General features: G+C 42.7%; 1 protein-coding gene across 4 annotated transcripts in view; it reads left to right on the forward strand.

The window, feature by feature from the left end:
• The window catches only part of PTBP3 (polypyrimidine tract binding protein 3), a 389,014-nt gene that overhangs the window by 43,032 nt on the left and 332,583 nt on the right, over positions 1-13,399 (forward strand). The gene's annotated exons all lie outside the window — the stretch shown is intronic.

Here is a 13,399-nt window from a genome sequence, read left to right on the forward strand (position 1 = left end):
GTTCCACAAAGTGGTTCAAACATGGAAACTCCCAGAAGCAGAATCCCTTTGCCATATAAAAAATGCTGAATCTTCTGTAAATAGGAAAAAATCTCCTTGCCTGGAAGGTCATGGGTTTGGTGAAGCTCAACAAAAGTTAAAATACCCTGTGGTCCCCAAATATGCTCAATCCTCTGGATCCCATTTCGTTTCCATAATGCAAATGAGGACGTGGGCAAGCCGGACGAGAATTTGATATCAACCAATGTATTAAGATCTTGTTCCTCAGGAATTAGGCTGCCAAGTCTTCCAAACCCTGAGTCTGAGAGACTGATGGAGGGTCCTGACTCTGTGGTTGCCATGTATTCCTGGGTTGCCATATAGTTGCCCATAAAAGCATGTGACCCAGGAACTGCCTGTTCTAAAGTAACCCACATCTTGGGCGGATGATTTTTATGCCAGGCTAAAATTGTCTTGAGGTGAGATGCCACATAATATCAGATTAAATTGGGAACTCCTAAACCCCCTGAAGTTTAGATTGATAAAAAAAATGACTAGCAACCCTTGGAGGTTACCCTTTCCAAATAAACTGAATAATTCTCCTCTGCCACCGCATAAGCAGTGGAGTAGATTTATTTATTTCAATCTGGGCAATACATTCAGAGGAAGGTTGAGGGGGAAGATGAGGCTGTACTCTGTGCTGAGCAAAGCAGGGCCTGGCTCTCCATGTCCTGCATGCTGCCAATTACTACACTGCAGGGCTCATGCTGTAGCTAGGAAGAAAAGGCGTGCATGATTTTCCTGTTAAGGCAGGCTGAATTAGTTATGCTTTCTGGGTGACGTCCTCTGGCATCACGAGGCAGAGTTTTTTCTTTAGTATGCAGGGCTTTGCCCTGCATGATTGCTTCTGCAGTTTTTTTCTTTATGTGTAATTGGACGGTAGCATGGTCGACTTCTTCCTTTTCCTTCTCTTCATTCCTTTTCACTTATAGTGACCCCCAAAACAGCCCTTTTAATTACTCAAATGGATGCTAAAACGCCAGGATTTAAATACTGCTAATGTGGTAAAATTATGTCCATAACAAATGGACATAACTATTGTTATCTCTTTCTTGGTCCGGATCACGAACAAGAATCTTGCCACATTTGTAGGCTGCTGTCCTCAAGAGCCAGGAGACAGAGGGCAGCCAAAATTGAAGGACTCTGGGAAGGTGAGGCTTCGTTGGGTTCTTATACCTCCATCCAAAAAGGCCTCAAGTCGGTTCAGTCATCACCTGGATGCAAGGCGTGCAGGACCCCCACACTGGAAAAGAGCCAAGTCAGGGGACCCCTCAACCAGGCACAGCCAGTTGGAAATGACACCCAGAGAGCCAGAGCCAGTGTAGAAGCAGTTGTGTGGCATTGCAAGCAGAGCCCAAACCATCTTTTAAGTCCGACCTGTGAACCTCAATGCACACCAGGTATAAGGGAGAGTTGACTGTCACATCAATCCACACAAGAAACACGACATCTCCTGAGTGACCCACGATGCAGGCATCAGAGATGACGCAGGTTATGCCTGCCTTTCGGCATCAGAGGCAGACACAATCGATGGACCCAAAGCCCGAGTCGAAGCTAGCGCAGCCCTCCCATTGACAGATGCATTCATTGTTGCATGCAGCATGAAGACCAACAAGTCTCTGCCACTGGTGCCGAAGAAAATCCAGCAGTCCATAAAGCAGCAGAGTAACACCCATCCCTCCATACTATATAGGGCTCCTCAGGTAGTGTTTACACTCGAAGAGCTCATGGGGGGTGGGGGGGTGGGGCGGTGGTGACCAGACAGATGTCGTAGTCATGTCTTCTCCATCAGATGTTCTCTCTGAAAGGTCGTCTGAATCTTCCCTCAGAGTTTATTCTGATCTGTCAGTATCTCATTGGAAAAGGCAATCTCCTCAACTGTAGGAACCAATCGCTAAGAGGCACAAATCAGCACCCCAGAGCTTACTACCATTTGAACACCATAGAGGACCAGACTCCATACTGAGGCAGTACTGCCTATGCCTCACAGGGAGCACAGGAGATCTGTCTCCAAGACATAGTCTGATACTGAATAGACTTCCACTCTGCACAGACAAGCACTCGGCCATGTGGGGAGGGGTGCCTCACAGGTCATGACCCAAATATCGCATATTCTTAAGACCACCTTCTTGCTCAACACTGAGCAGCACCAGCCTCGGCGGCCTAGTCCACCAGAGGAGGAGGGCCTCACTTCTGGATCCTCTTTCATCCCCAGAGCAAGAACCTAATAGCTCACTTGACCAGAGTGGGGGCCAAGAATCAAGTGCATCCCTAAAACAAGATGTTTTATTTTCTCCACTGACTTCTACAGGAAGGTCTACTGGTATCCCTTCCGACTGCCCCCCACCACCACCACAAGGTTCCTCCAGAGCTGTTATCACCTCTGCAAAATTTGACCTATTCAAAACTTGACATGGTGGGGTCAGTCTTAAAAATAGAGACCAAGAAACTTCCTGATCCAAAGTCACAAACGGGAATTCTGAAAATCTTTGTCCCTTTGGAGCCGACGGCATTGTCATCCCATTCGGTGTTATACATTCCTGGATAAGAACCGGGAGTCCACGTACACAGGGCAAGTCATTCCCGGAAAACAACCTAAAGTTCCGAATGCGCAAGTCTCATCATTATGGGATAGTACAAATCCCCCATACATCACTAGTGGTAGAAATGGCAATGTGTAAGCTAAAAGGTTTTTTCTCCATTCAAATATACCTCCTGGAAGAGAATAAGAACCTTGAGTTTGGTCAAAAAGTTTTCCAAGGGGTGATGATGAATGCCAGGATTCAGCAGCATCAATTTTATATTACGCAGTATTTATATGAATGTGTACAAGCCTTAAAACCATCTGATCCAGGGAGTGTAGGATATCATTCCCCTCCACAACTCTTGGTAGACCTGGAGGAAAGTCTACGTACCTTAAGAACCACATATGAAGCTTTGAAACATCTGCATGCACATCCACAATTTCAGTAGCAGCTAGAGGAATAGCCTGGCTCTGTGCGAGTGCCATCAGGGAAGATATCCATGGTAAGCTAGCGGACTTGCCATGCAAAGGAGACAACCTGTTTGGAGGCAAACTTAGGGAGACTGTTTCCCAAATCAAAGATCAATATGTGGCAGTTTTCCCTCTCTTCTCCATCAGAGCAACCGGTATCGTCAAGGTGCTATTATAGTCAATATAAGAAACCCTATTACCTGAGGCACCAAAACTGCAATATCTCTCCAGTGGGTCATAGGCTTACCAGTCACCCAGGCAGCAGGGGGTCTCAAAATCAGGCCAGAGGTCACCTGAATGACCAATGGCCTCAAACAGGGCCCAGCCCAAAAACCACAGAATTTTTGAAAGGGCTGGGCTGGGCCTCAGCTACCACGCAGTGTGGAAGGCAAGATAGCTCAGTTCTAGCACTCCTGGGAATCCATAATTTCGGATTATTGGGTTTTGAGTATCATTTGAAATGGCTACAAACTGAATTTCAAGCAAATTCCATCTATCCGTCACACTATAATTCCAGTCCGGGACCAGTTGCAAATTGCATTGTTAGAATAATAAAATATGATTGTTGCTCCATCAGGGAGCTATACGCATTCTACCCCATTTATTTATTTATTTGAAACTTTTACTATACCGACATTCGTAGGGCACATCACGCCGGTTTACAATAAACTGAGGCAGGCGGAAATTACAATATAACGGGGAAGGGTAGATGGAGCAGGCGAGAAGGGGGTGAGAGGGGGGTAAGGGCACTAGAAGAGAGGAAAGGATAGTGCAGAGCCTAAAAAAAAAATAGTTAAACAAATAAGGCAGGTTACACAATATAATAGGAACATAACTGTAGCTGATAACTTAGATTTGTAATATTCAAAAAGCTTATATACATAGAATTGGAGAAGTGATGAGGGGAGGGGGCGGCGGACGAAGGGGAAAAAGGGGGAAGTGGCTGGGGAGCAAGGGGGTCGGGGAGGGGATGAGGGCTGTATGAAGGGGGGGGGGGGGCAGTGAGCGAGTGGGGACAGATTATGTTTGATTAGCATCTGGGTATGCTTGCCTGAACAGCCATGTCTTGATGCCTTTTTTGAAAGTGTGTGAGGAGGGCTCAAGTCGTAGGTGGTGGGGGAGCGAGTTCCACAGTGTAGGGCTGGCGATGGTGAAAGCTCTCTCCCTGGTATTAGAAAGGTGAGCGGTTTTGAGGGGTGGGGTGTACAGTGTACCAGCGAGGGCATTTCTGGTTTAATATCACCTGAAGAGAAGAAGCAATTGCGCAGGAAACCACCGTGTATTTATTTTATTTTTATTTGAATGTTTTTATATGCCTTCCTGCCCAGTACATTTCCCCCTCTTCCTGGCTCTCAGCCAGCAGAAAAGACTTGTCCAATCCAGAATCTCCCTCCCTCTTTATCAGAAGCATTGAGAGGAAGATCAGGAGGTGGCAGAAGCAGATCTACAGAGCACACACACCTTTCTCCCTTATTCTCCTGCTTTCACATCCAGGCCTCATGGGGTGAAAAGAGCATCAGCGGCCTCACTGCCAGGCAGAGGAAGATAAAGTTGATTTCCTGCCTGGCCCATATGAACAGGAATTGTTGATATCCTCCTCCTGATCTGAGTGGAGGAGGAAGAAACAACTTCTCACTGGACAGGAAGAGAAGGAAGCAAGAGGAGCTTCCTGTCATACTCAGTAAAAGAGAAGTCGGCCAGTTCCTGCCCAGACTGAGGAAAGATCTGTCTTCTGCTGGATCTGTGACACACCTTCCAGGATTTCGCAACATACTAGTGTCCTGATACACCTGTTGAGAACCACTGCATTAGAGGGTGGAAGTTGGTGCTTTTCTTGCTATTTAGATATATTTAGGTAGACTGAAGCAGGTGAATGAGAACTTCTCCAGGGTCTTACAAAATGACCAGTGGCAGAACAGGGACTAAAACAGATGACAGAAGTTCTTATGAATCCCTGTTTTCTTACCAGTGGTGTCTTGTACCTCTGATTTGTATACTGGTCATATTCAGGCCGATGCAATATCGGGCGCTCAGGTCAGCTCACCGTTTAACATGTGGTGGGACGCACATTTTGGACATGCTAGACTTAGGCCCGATGCAATATGGGCATTAGTGTGTCCAAAACACGTCTACTCAAGCGCATAGCCAGTAGCACTCATCACATGCAAATTCCATGTAGATGAGGCTATTACCCTGCAATGCCAAACATTGCCATGCGGCCAAGGTGCCCATTTTTAACATGGCAAATTTAATGTCTGCTGCGCTCAAGGGCTCATGAAAAAAACAAAAAAACCCTACTTTCTGTGGTTCCTCCTATTAGTATTGACACGATATAGTAGGAGGAAGCACAGAAAGTAGCATCCCCAATTTCTGGCCTATTTGGAGTGAATACATTGTTGGGCATTTATTATTAATTCACTCTACTATCAGTGAAAGGGCCAATCCCCTTTTAGAAAGCTGTCCTGAAAGGTTGGTCCTTTCACAGACAAGTGTCAATAAAAAGGACCAATCAGGAACAGCCCTAGTGGGAGGGGGGAAGGGAGCTCTAGCTAGGCCGATGTGGATGTACAGCCACTCTCCTGGGTGCCCAATGCAGAGCACTAGGGATGCATAAATTATCCATTGCACATCCCTTGTAGCACGGCAGCTCTTTTGTCTATTGCATCAAGCGCTCAGGAGAGATAGATGTGCGCATGTTAAAAAAAAAAAAAATGCAAACAGTTTGGATGCACATTTTTATGCGATATTGCATCGGCCTGATTGTGAGCTTAATATATCAGCAAAGGCAGATCCTTGCTACTTTTGCATTTAACTTAGTGCCACATCAAAAAATCTGCTGAAAATTCATTCATGTTAGGTCATTTTCCCGTTGTATGTTGCATTTATCAGTATTAAGCAGAAAAAATATTACCTCGCTTCCTCACCTTCTCCCCCAACCATTTTTCTAATCTTGTATCTATTCTGCCGCTTTCAAGCTGGTAATGTAAATCTTTCTTGTTATCTTGCCAGCTTCAGGGAAGCTCCAAGCTTGAAGCCTGATCAGTACAGATGCTTAGGAAAGAAAATTGTGGAAATATCTAAGAATTATGAAATTTGCAGGACAGGATTTTTGTTTGTGCCTGCTGTTCTGTGTCCTTGCTTCCAGCCACAGGGTGAATTGTAGCAGTACTGATTAGAATGCAGCTTCATCCAAGCTAAGGGATCCAAAAACAGATGGCACAGTAGCTGACTGCAAGTTGTTTTTCTTCACTGAACTTGAATAGAGGATCAAATAATTTTTCTCGAGTTTTCTATTTAAGCAATTTATTATATTTTTTGATTAACATTTGATATTGTTTACTCCAAGGTATTTTTCTTCTCGTCTGTCCTCTTAATTCCATGCTATAAGGGTAAGATGTTATCTTGGACTTAGTTCTCTAGTTACATTGTGAAACAGGAAGGAGGAAGAACTGAGCTTGTTCTTATGTAAGTGCTTCTCATTTTACACTGTCAGAAATTAGAAAATGAATATTTTGATGGTACACAATTTAAACGCAAGGCTATTTGAATTGTCCTGTATATGTTAATACTCTGAAAATGTTTTATTTAGCAGACCATAAATTATTCCAGTTTCTGCTTCTGGCATAAGAACTCTTCATCAAATTCAAGCTACCTGTAGGCACTTGTCTAGATAACTTATTCAAGCTTTTTTTGTATTCAGGTATCTTCTATCAGGTAATGCCATACCCAGTGAAAATAAATAATTATATAGAACCTTTTATCTAAAGGGGATCCTATTATGCCTGGCAATACTTCAGAAGCATATATGCAGCCGCCTCTTAGGAGGAAAGTCCAAATTGCAAACTTAAGTGACTGATCTGCATCAGTTTCGGAAGGGGCGTGGAAAAGGGATAGTGCAGCTATTGGTTCTAGAAGCAGTATTCGTATTACACAATTATAATTAGGTAACTTAAGGCACAAGGGTATTAGTAACTTACCCAAGCTGCTGTTCTTTCATGACATCACATATCAACTTGCAGATTGATGAGGCATTCTGTTATCAATGTGTACAGATTCTGTTTACTTCATTTGGGCATTTGCAAAGACTGCAGCTTTTGTTTAGTGTTTAGACACCATATCAGGGCTGGAAACTTCACTGCTGGTGCCCAGATTGGGACCTTACTGCTACCACTGGATCTTCACCTTCGTATTTCCTTCCATGCCAGACTGCCACAGCAATGAAGTTAGCAGCATGAAAGAGCCAGCTAGAGTCTCCTTCAGCTCCTTCCCCTTCTGTGCACTTGCTTTCTAAACTGGAAGCTGCAGATCCTGGAAGCTGTCTCATGCCATCCTTGTGCTGCCAACTTCTTGCTTTCTTGGTTTGAAAGGAAGGATTTAGAGGATTTATCTGTTTGTTTGAGAAACTGTATGAACACCTTCTCTGACTGGCTATTAAAAAGCCAGTTGACTTTAAATACAGCTACAACTGAAATATTGGGAATAGGGTAATCCTCCCTGTCCTTTATATTTTAAATTAGATTATGTAGGGAAGACTGTGGATCATGCAAGAAGTCTTGGTGAGTTTGACTCTTCCTTCTCTTTGGAGATATTTGAAAATCAAATGAAATCAGTGAAATTTAGTGTTGCCACTGGTGATGGTACCCTGGATTATTGTAGTGGTTGGTTAGGTTTGCCAGGATGTTGGAAATGGAAGTTACAACTGTTCCAGAATAGTGTGGCGAGGCTGATGTGGGAAGTCTAGAAAGGATAGTTTTCTTAAAGCTGGTCTTGTTGCACTGGCTACCAGTAGTGGAGTGGTAAAAATTTAAGCTAATTACTTTAATTTTTTATAGTTTGCATGGCCATGGTATCTAAGTGGCCTGTTTGATCATCACAGTCTGCGCAGTTAAAGCTTTCACATGGATATAAGTAAGTTTAGAACTAATAGAGATCAGGTGGGCTTTTACTGCTATTGCTCCTAGACTTTGGAATGATTTACCAGTGGTCATTAGGAACAAATGTAATTTAAGGTTCTGAAAATTGTTTAAATCATTTATTTTCTAAAATTGTGCAGTGATGTTGACAAGAACAGATGAGGCGGATTGAGGGGTGGATGGCAGGTATGGAGGAGTTGGCGGCAGGTTAGTTGTGGCTTCTCTGGATTTTTATTTGTTTTATGGTTTTTATAGGTAAGTTCCTGTATTTTTGTTTATGTATGGTGAACCGTAAACAGCTTTTATTTTTGGGCAGGTATGTAGTGTACAAACTTTATAAATTAAATAAGGAAGATAGGGAAGAGGCATTTGGAGAGATGGATGTTTACATGAACTGAACTGGAGAAAGCATCATGAGAGAGATGGGGAAAAGGAATGTGAGGAAGGGAGGTGTCAGGTTATCTCTTTGCAGAGGTAGTGAGCTCTGGCCCTTAAGTGTTGCATGTAGGGCTGATTTTCAAAATATCTACAGTGAATGTTTGAGAGATTTGTATGTATTTCAAGGTTCAAGTTTACTTTGCCTAGAATTTCATACTCTTCCAATCCTGCACTATATTCATATGGGGTATATCTAATTGTCTAGTTTGTATTCTGTGAAAGAACATATCAATTCTTGAGTCCAGTAAGCTGCATTCATTTGCTCATAGCTAGAGCCATAGCAGGCGAAGTAATTCTAATTTAATGGAAATTTGATCATGTAATGAAAGCTGCTGGCCAAAACCGTTTTTATGGAGATGCCTTAGTCATGCCAAACTGAAGTAGTTTTGGTCCATATGCTAGAAGTTATCTTGGCTTGTTGCATATGCGGCTGCTAGCTTGATTTCAGCACATTGGAATGAGCCAGAATTCAACATGGTATTTACCTTCCCATAACTGACTTAAAATGACTTTTGTGGGTATACATTTTGAAGGAACTGATAGTGTTACCCAAAGAGACTAATGCATCTCAGTCTGGCCATTGACTTTTGCATCGAGTTGGGAAACCTGTTTAGGACTAGTCATTGAATGTCATGATAGATATTGGCTACTGTAAGTGGAAAAAGAAGCATAGTTCTTTCTTCAAAGCATGGTTTGATTACTTAATGTAATGGTGATTACATTGCTCAGAAGCTTAAATATCCTAATTTAGTGAAAATATAGGTGCAGACTAAGTACAGTTAAAACACCGTTATTCCACACTAGGCTATCTGGAATGCTTAACCAACATCTCATCCCACCCAGGAGAAAAAACTTTTTTCTGTTCTGTTTCCTCTGCTCACTCCTGTATCTCCTCTTCCTGTTCCTTGCATGCTGCTACCTGGAACAGGAAGCAGAGGGTTCCCAGATAATCTGCATATTAAATTAATTGGCACCACCCTATGCAACTTGGATAATGGAATCTTTAGTTGCTTAATATTTTCTCGCCTTTGGTGTAGCCCCCAGTTTTAGTGTGTAAATTTGAGGAAGAAGGTGTGGTGAGCACACTCTGAAAGTATTTGAACATAATTTGCCACACTGGGTCAGACCTAGGGTCCATCAGGCCTAGCACACTATTTCCAACAGTGGCCAATCCAGGTTACAAGTACATGGTAAGTACTCACATTAAATAGATCCCATGCTAAGCCAGTAATAGTGGCTAGTCCTTAAATCAACTTGATTAATAGCAATTTATAGACTTCTCCTCCATGGAACTTATCCAAACCTTTTTTTAAACCCAAGTATTCTAACTGCCTTAACATCCTTCGCCAATGAATTCCAGAGCTTAGTTTGAGAATTTTTCTCAAATTTGTTTTGTTTTAAATGTGCTAATTGCTAACTTTATGGAGTGCTTTTGTTCTAGGGCCTCTCATGATTTTATAGACCCTCTATCATATCTACCCTCAGCCATCTCTTCAAGTTTAACAGTCCTAACCTCTTTAGCCTTTATCCCAGGACAAGCAAGGATGGTAGTCCTCACATATGGGTGACATCACTGGATGAAGCCCTATCATGGAAAACTTCGTCAAAGTTTTTAGAAACTTTTGACTGGCATACTGAGCCTACTGACCATGCCATGATCCCTGAAGCCACAGGGGTCTTCCTTCAGTCTCTCTTTTTTTTTTTTTCCCCACGCTGCTTTTAGCCTCGCGTTGAAGGAGCTCTGACTTTTTTTCACATCTTTTCCTCATGGAAATAAAAGATTTTGATGATAACCATAAAAAAAAGCCCTCCCCTATAAGGGTCTCCCTTCAGTGACACTTGGTAAGTACCGTTCTGGTGCATATTTTCAGACTCTTTGTTTACCCGAAAGCCATCAACCGTTTGCGGCCTATATATTTTTATCATGGCCATGGGTTTCAAAAAATGCCCCGCACGATGTCCATCACCGATCCGCATGACACATGCATCTTATGCCTAGGTCTAAGTCATGATGTTTGCACCTGTTCAACCTGTGCGCAGACGGGCTCGCCTTTATAAAATGGAGGACTTATTCAAAAAAGTACTCCATCGACGTCAACTCAATCCTCACCGATGTTATAGCCCTCTTGCTTCGAAAAAGTTCGAGGTAAAAAGAGGTCTGGTGACCGTCCATCACAGACTCCTTCTGCGGCATCGGTGGCCTCTTCTTCGGTTCCAAGGCCTCACAAATCTGCTTCACTTTTTTGAAGGAGTTAATAAACATGTAGATAAAGGTGAACCAGTAGATGTAGTGTACTTGGATTTTCAGAAGGCATTTGACACAGTTCCTCATGAGAGGCTTATAGGAAAAATAAAAAGTCATGGGATAGGTGGCGATGTCCTTTCCTGCCTTTTAGCCAGTTTGTAATCCACGAAACAGAGGATTAAATGGACAATTTTCTCAGTGGAAGGGAGTGGGCAGTGGAGTGCCTCAGTGATCTGTATTGGGACCCTTGCTTTTCAATATATTTATAAATGATCTGGAAAGAAATACAAGTGAGGTAATCAAATTTGCAGATGATACAAAATTGTTCAGAGTAGTTAAATCACAAGCAGATTGTGATAAATTGCAGGAAGACCTTGTGAGACTGGAAAATTGGGCATCAAAATGGCAGATGAAATTTAATGTGGACAAGTGCAAGGTGATGCATATAGGGAAAAATAACACATGCTATAGTTACACAATTTTAGGTTCCATATTAGGTGCTACTACCCAAGAAAGAGATCTAGGCGTCATAGTGGATAACACATTGAAATCGTTGGTTCAGTGTGCTGCGGCAGTCAAAAAAGCAAACAGAATGTTGGGAATTATTAGAAAGGGAATGGTGAATAAAACTGAAAATGTCATAATGCCTCTATCGCTCCATGGTGAGACCGCACCTTGAATACTGTGTACAATTCTGGTCGCCACATCTCAAAAAAGATATAATTGTGATGGAGAAGGTACAGAGAAGGGCTACCAAAATGACTAGAATGGATCAGCACCCCTATGAGGAAAGACTAAAGAGGTTAGGACTTTTCAGCTTGGAGAAGAGACGGCTGAGGGGGGATATGATAGAGGTGTTTAAAATCATGAGAGGTCTAGAACGGGTAGATGTGAATTGGTTATTTACTCTTTCGGATAATAGACTAGGGGGCACTCCATGAAGTTAGCATGTGGCACATTTAAAACTAATTGGAAAAAGTTCTTTTTCACTCAATGCAAAATTAAACTCTGGAATTTGTTGCCAGAAGATGTGGTTAGTGCAGTTAGAATAGCTGTGTTTAAAAAAGGATTGGATAAGTTCTTGGAGGAGAAGTCCATTACCTGCTGTTAATTAAGTTGACTTAGATAATAACCACCGCTATTACTAGCAACAGTAACATGGAATAGACTTGGTTTTTGGGTACTTGCCAGGTTCTTATAGCCTGGATTGGCCACTGTTGGAAACAGGATGCTGGGCTTGATGGACCCTTGGTCTGACCCAGTATGGCATGTTCTTATGTTCTTAAACACGCGACAGCTTTCAAAACTTCCATCTGATCAGTCTTCCTCATCAAGAAAGCCTATCAGGAGGGATACTAGAAAGCCCTTCTACAGGCCTCGTAGATATTAACCACCAGCCTCTACAGTACGTTCTTCATTACATCTCAGCATGGATGTCCTCGTCAAACCAAACAATCCAGACCTCAACCAGCCCCACAAGCTGGACCTGCATCGGGGTTTTGAAACATTCTCAGAGCAGCAACCACTCCACTAATCCCAGACCAAACTTGCCTGTCTGATGTAGTCTCCATTATTTCAACCACAATTGGAGCCTCATCACCACAGATCAGTGGGTTTTAGCCATCTTGAACCGAGGTTACCATCTCAATTTTCAAACAATACCTCGGGACTTCCCACCTACTTCACTGTGGTCACAACACAATCAAACATCTCAACTAAAGTTAGAACTCTCCACCCTGTTGACTGCCAGAGCCGTAGAACCCGTTCCCCGGTTTCAACAAGGCAGAGGGTTCTACTCCCGCTATTTCCTAATTCCAAAGAAAACAGGCGGTCTCCGCCCCATACTAGACCTCCGCAATCTCAACAAATTTCTTCAAAAAGAAAAATTCAGGATGGTCTCCCTCGGGACCATTCTTTATTACAGAAAGGAGATTGGCTTTGTTCTCTGGATTTTCAAGAAGTCTACGCTGACATCCCCATTTTCCCACATCAACGAAAATATCTTCGATTCATAGTGGGACAACAACATTTCCAGTGCAGACTTCTACCATTCGGACTAGCCTCAGCACCTTGGGTATTCACCATATGTCTGGCAGTGGTGGCTGCACATCTAAAAAGACGGCCTACATGTTTTTCCCTATCTAGACGATTGGCTCATCAGGAAGCCCATCCAAGCAAGGAGCTCTCGTTGCCTTAAAAAGCACCATAACTCTATTGCATTCCCTGGGATTCCTGATCAACTATCAAAAATCACATATGACCCCATCTCAGCTCCTCGCTTTCATCGGAGCTGACCTTGATACCACAGTCGTAAAAGCTTTTTTCTTCCATGCGACCGTACGAACAACCTGGCAAATCTAGCATACTCACTGATCAACTGCAAGTTCGCCTCTGCCTATCAATTTCTTACACTACTGGGCCACATGGCGTCTACAGTCCACATGACCCCTATGGCAAAGATAGCCATGAGAGACTCAATGGACTTTCAAATCTCAGTGGATCCAAGCTGTTCAACCACTATCATCCCTACTACGAGTCACCCACCAGTTACGTTTCTCCCTACGCAGGTGGACAAACCAGCCAGTCTTACGAACTGGTCTATTTATTTATTTATTTAAAAGTGTTTGTATACCGTCTTTACAAACAGTGTTTAATCAAAACGGTTTACATAACTAAATAAAAAACAAATGTAAATAAAGATTTAAATTTAAAAGAACATAAAGATTATCAAATTATAAAAGCTCAAAATTACAAAAATATATAATAAAA

The sequence above is a fragment of the Rhinatrema bivittatum genome, chromosome 1, assembly GCF_901001135.1.
Source record: "Rhinatrema bivittatum chromosome 1, aRhiBiv1.1, whole genome shotgun sequence".
Taxonomy (NCBI): domain Eukaryota; kingdom Metazoa; phylum Chordata; class Amphibia; order Gymnophiona; family Rhinatrematidae; genus Rhinatrema; species Rhinatrema bivittatum.